Here is a 6000-nt window from a genome sequence, read left to right on the forward strand (position 1 = left end):
AGGCAGAGGCAGGTGGATCTCTGTGAGTTCGAGGCCAGCCTGGTCTACATAGCAAGATCCAGGACAACCTCCAAAGCAATACAGAGAAACCCTATCTCGAAAAACCAAAAAATAAAAACTAAAATAACCGAAGAAGAAAGAAAGCCTAATGTCGCCCTTGAGCAATAAAAACCCAGAAATAAAAGCCCTTAAACAATATCAAATGTCCATCATTCCCTATTTTGCACTTTCTTTTAAACAAACTCTTTGGAGAATTGTGAGGATAAATTTTGCTGAAGAAGGGTTCATAGCAGGCATCACCTTGCCTGTCTGAATCCCCACAGTCTTCCCACATTGTGTGCATTCCTGTATGCTCTGCCTAAGCTTCACTGTCATACAGGTCAACATACTTGGTCTTATACATAAATATGAGCAACTATCCAGTCAAGGCCACATTGCACACCTGCAAGGGCTGCCCTCTACACTTCAGCCCATGTGAGTGTAGCCTCCAGAAGTTGTGTTTCTCAGCCTGAGCTGTCATCATGTCCTTTCATGTAATAAAGGACCATGATAATGATGTCATATAGTGGTTATATACATGGGAAAGGCTGCACACTGAAGGCATTGATACATACATTGAAGGCATTGATGAAAGTGCAATGTTAGCCATGCCCTAACCTAGGATTTTATAGCCCAAATCTCACAAAATCCCTCGACTTCTAAAGCCTTTGACTAGCATTGTCTCCTTCCTGAAGACAAAAAAAAAATCTAAGAGATGAGAAATCCTGTCACACTTCATTAGAAGTAATCAAAAGAACCAAACGATTTGATACCAATGCTTGTGTGCCTGTCATTCAGCATTCTCACTCCCAAAATCTTTTTAAATATAACTGTCTCTTTCATATATATATATATATATATATATATATATATATATATATATATATATGTGTGTTGTGTGTGTGTGTGTGTGTGTGTGCGCGTGCGCGTGTGTGTGACTTGAAAAAGCTCTTGGTGCCTGAGCACTATAGTGGCTACCACACACATAGGTTAAACATATTGCAGTGGTGAAGCACACCTGCAATCCCAGTACACAGGAGGGGTAGAGACAGGGAGATTGTGAGTTTTCGGCCATTCTAGGTTACATAATAAGCTCCAGTCTCAATAAATAATAATAACAAATTACTTAGTTTTGAGGGCTTTTATATTATGAAAATAAAACTATCACTCCCATTTTCACATGGGAAAACTGAGGCACCAAGTAATTTGATGACTTGCCTCAGATCATAAAATTAAGAAGTGAATAGCCAGAATAGACATCAAGGCAGCCAGATCCTAGGGTTTGCTTAGGCACTGTGTTATGATGTGTTTTCTGTTACCTATTGTGCCTCTTAACATGACTAGTGCTGGAAATATCTGTCCCCAAAGAGGTGACACAAAGTTACATACTTGAGAGTGCTCTTCGTCTAACATCCCTGTCTCCTCCATGGACACTTTGATGTCCCAGTCACTAGTCCTTGAGTAGTCTCATGTTTCTCTACCCCAAACCAAAAGGAGCTCAGGAGCTTCATGGCCATCCAGTGTTGGAAACTGTGAGCTTAGTTATGGCATTATGGCTGAGGGAGAAGAATGTTCTCTTCAAAGCTGTAATCTCCTGAGAGAGGGACTGAGACACTTGATCAAACTAGATGCAGACAGGGCAGGGGTACTGGTGGAAAGGGGTGGGTCATAGATAAAATAAATAAATGATGCTTAGGGTGGGTAGACAGATAGAAAAATCAATAACACAGTCGATTCTGGGGATGAAAAAATTAAATTATATTCTCTGCCCTTCCATCATTTTACTTATCCAGATTCCAGAAGATTGTGAGTAAAGTCTATTTTGTTGTTAATCAAAGAAGTCTATCACCAATAGCTTAACTATGAATCTTGAAAGGAAATGGTCCAGCTTAGAGAAGGTTGGAGACCCTAAGAAAGTTTCTATGGCAACCAATCATCAGTCACCAACACTCAAGGGAATGTGAGGATTTAAGTCTCGGGCTTTGCCAGCTGGGTCCTAAGGCCAAAAGGGAAGACACAGAAAAATAAGTCATAGTACTGAATCCTACACTTAGCAGAGACTGGCATGGCAGAAACAGGTGCCTGCCTAGGAAGCCACAGACTGTCTTCATGGACACCAGACAACTCAGGAGTCCTCCACCTTCTCTGCTGCCTGCCTGGCTGAAGCTTTTATTATGTGGTAGAGGATGAGTGTGGGTGGGTGAAGATGTGACTTGCTCTCCACACCTCCTTCCCTACACCCCTTACAAACTGGGATCCTCAGAGTCTGTGGCTGGAAACTAGTAACTGACTCAGGTCTGATGCTCTCGGTGGAGCTGCAATGAGGTCAAGTGAAAAGAATGAAAACTGGAGGATCTTGTAAAACTTTCATTTGTTTGCACACTCATGATCTATATAGGAAAAATCTTGGTCTTTAAATAAATCACATCCTTCTCTTTTTATTATTCTGACTTGTATTATTCTGACTTGTATTAAATCTCTTTAAATATTTTAAACAGTTGATCTTCAAAATCTAAACGGATGAGTATTGTCTTTGCTTCTAAAAAAATTGCAACTAAAATCTTATACTTAACCTGTGAGGTTAAAGCCTAGAATAGGTCCAGAATATATCTAGTATTAAACTGTAATAGCTATAGACATATAGATGATAGGAAGGGAGGGAGGTTTGGAGAAAGAGAGATAGGGAGAGGGAGAGAGAGAGAGAGAGAGAGAGAGAGAGAGAGAGAGAGAGAGAGAAGCAGACAGAGAGACTGACACAAAAGCCTTTTATGTAAATCACAAGCATCTATGACTATTTCATAGTCAGGCCATTGGGCTTCTTCCCTCCAGGATTAACACAGATAAATCCAAGGACATCTGAGCTCACTGCAAATGTTAAATCCCTTTAACTTCCTTGGGTGTCTTTTGTAGCATGATTAATATGGGTATTCTATTAAAAGCATACATTTCACATTGGCATTTCAGAGGTTGGAACATGTTGGCATATAGTATATATTATATTCTAGGCAGGCAGCACAGAATTCCAGGTGCACACTCTAGGGGCTGAAGAAATGGATTGATGATTGAGAGGTCTTGTTGCTCTTGCAGAGGACCCAGGTTGGCTTCCCCAACCCACATGATAGATCACAACCCTTTGAGAGTACATGTAGTGTGCACACATACATGCATGCAATACACTCTACATAAAAAATAAAATAATTAAATTAATCTAAAATTATTTTAAATATGTACTTTAGATCCATAGAGTCTGGTTTGAATCCTAGCATTGCTACTTGCCATCTGTGAGTGCTGGGCATGTTTTGACACCTCTCTGTCCTAAATTTCCTGATTTGTAAACAAGAAATAATAGGAGTACTTATTAAGAGAACTCTTGAATGGCAGTGAGGGTCTATAAAATCATCAAGGTATCATAAGGCCCTAGTAAGTGTTAATGTGACTCAGACCAAGTTACTTCAGCAGAAGAGAGACTGTCACCTGCCCTGCTCAGATTAGTCAGAAATTGCCATTTGGGTGGAGGTTTAGCAAAGCAGCTGGACCTCAGACTGAGGCAAATCACATGTTGCAGGTAAATTTGCCATACAACTTTGCCTCAGATTCTGCCTGTGCCTGAAGCAGCCACTGCAGGAATCCCAAGGAACACCTGTAGCTTTTCCCAGATTGGACCAGTTAGTTGAGAATCGAAGAACAGTATTTCCCTTCATCCATAGGTGCCCATCTTCTCATGATAGTCCTTGATCTAGACCACCTAGGAACATTCAGACCTAATGAGGGCCTCACAAACCCAAGCCCCTTATGTTATAAGATCAGGAAAAGCCCTCATCCAGTCACTATCATATCTCAGGCCATGACTGACCCAGAGGGGAGGTGGCTGCTCTAGATGGATATTGTTCTGCTCAGTGGCAGGGAGGATGATGTAGGCAGATGGTGCAAGGCTCTGGTGCCCAGTCCCCAGCCCAGACTTGGCACCTCATCTGTCCACTCACCACAGCTCCAGAGCCTGTGTCTCCTCTCATCTGTCCCTCTGTTAATAAGAAGCATCTTTTGTTGTGCCCATAAAGGCCAGCACTTTATAATCTTCCTGTTAGAAGTAGAGACATAACAGGTCTGCTGGGAACCAGACATAAATCCAAGAGATTTATGTGGCTCACCTTGCTGAGGTCCCTGAGCTCTGGGACAAGCAGCTCTGAGACCTGGTGTGAAAGCATCAGACAAGTGCTTGAGTTCCCAATGAGTTTTCTTTGGGGCACCAGGAGGATGCTCAGACACCTCATATGGAGTGGCTACTTTTCCCAAAGACCCAGCCCCATGAACTCCAGTGACAGACGAAGGCAGATGGAAAGCAAGTGGGTGATTAGACTGGGGTATACTCTGTCCTTCTGTGGAAGAGACTTTGAAGAATGCCGGCATCTAGAGAGCATCAGTGTGGTCCCCCAAATTCTGCCAAAGAGGGAGCAGGGTGGCCAGAAACACACTTCAGTGCTTTAGGACTGGGAAACTTGGGAGAGAGAAGAAAAACATTTCTCTATTTAACCCCAAGGTGGTGCCTAGGAAATGACAGTTTTGAAAAGTAAGGCTACACTCATGAAGCAAACTTTCTCTCTCTCCCAGGAATGCCCTTGGAGATCATCTGTCAAACATGAGGTAGTGGAAAACTGGGCTATTCATTTCTGGATCTGTTAGCAAATATGTAATTATGAGCAAATGACTTCCTTGATCTTTAGTCTTCATTCATACATTGTAAGTGATGATTGCTTCACAGAATCTTTACTATGATTAAACTAGGAGATACGGGGCTGGGAGGTGATGTAGAGTGTTTCCTATTCTTCCAGAGGACCAGATTTTGGTTCTCAGTGTTATTGTTTTGTTTAAAAAGAAGAAAAGAGAAATTGTTGAGACAGACATATTGACTATAAGTTTATTATAAGAGCCGGTAGAATGGGGAGACTAAGAAGAGGAACAGGGTAATGGCTGACCGCCATGGCCAGTCGCCATAGAGAGAGAGAGCGGGAAACAGAGAAACAGGGGGAGAGAGAGAGACAGAGAGAGAGAGAGAGAGAGAGAGAGAGAGAGAGAGAGAGAGAGGGAGGGATGGAGAGAGAGACACGGAGAGAGAGACACAGAGAGAGCGTAAAGGTGCAGGGACTTATCTTTTAAAGGGGTCCTCTGCACCTGCGTGCAGACTTCTTTCCCATGGAACCTTGGGCTGACCGGGGTATTGCCTGAGTGGATTCCACCAGGTAACAGGGGCAGGCCAGCATAATGCCTGAACCTTTCACTCAGGACTCACATCAGGCAGTATAACTGCCTAATAACTTCCACTCTGGGTATTCAACATCCTCTTCTGGCTTCCATGGCACACATGTGCACATAAACACGCAAACACACACACATAAAATAAACTTTGTTTTTTCCAACACTCATTAATCTGATTTATTTCTAATGTTTTTACTTTATAAAATGATTCTCCACATTTTCTTTTAAAATGCAAACTTTTCGTGTGAATTTTTTTCTTTTTCATTGTTTGAGAATTTTGTACATGCTTATACTGTGTTTTGATCAACTATATACCCCATTCCCTTTCCCCCAATTCCTACCCTATCCCCCCACCATTTTTCCTACCAAATTCACATGATTTAACACACACACACACACACACACACACACACACACACACACACACTGAGTCCTTTAAAACTTAAATAAATTAGAATACATGAGACTTTTTGGAAAGGCTTATAAACTTTGCACACACTCTTTCAACTTCCCCATAAGATGTTAAGAGCTGGCTTTGGTGGTTCATCAAGCCTTCTCTATAACCAACATACCACATTAACCTCCCCCTACCCTACCCTGTGGTCAGAGCTGTAGAAGACTTTTTATATGTTTATTTTTATTTGGGACTATATCAAACTAACTCAGAGAGAGAGAGAGAGACAGAGAGAGAGAGAGAGAGAGAGAGAG

The sequence above is a fragment of the Cricetulus griseus genome, chromosome 3 (assembly GCF_003668045.3).
Source record: "Cricetulus griseus strain 17A/GY chromosome 3, alternate assembly CriGri-PICRH-1.0, whole genome shotgun sequence".
Classification (NCBI taxonomy): Eukaryota; Metazoa; Chordata; class Mammalia; order Rodentia; family Cricetidae; genus Cricetulus; species Cricetulus griseus.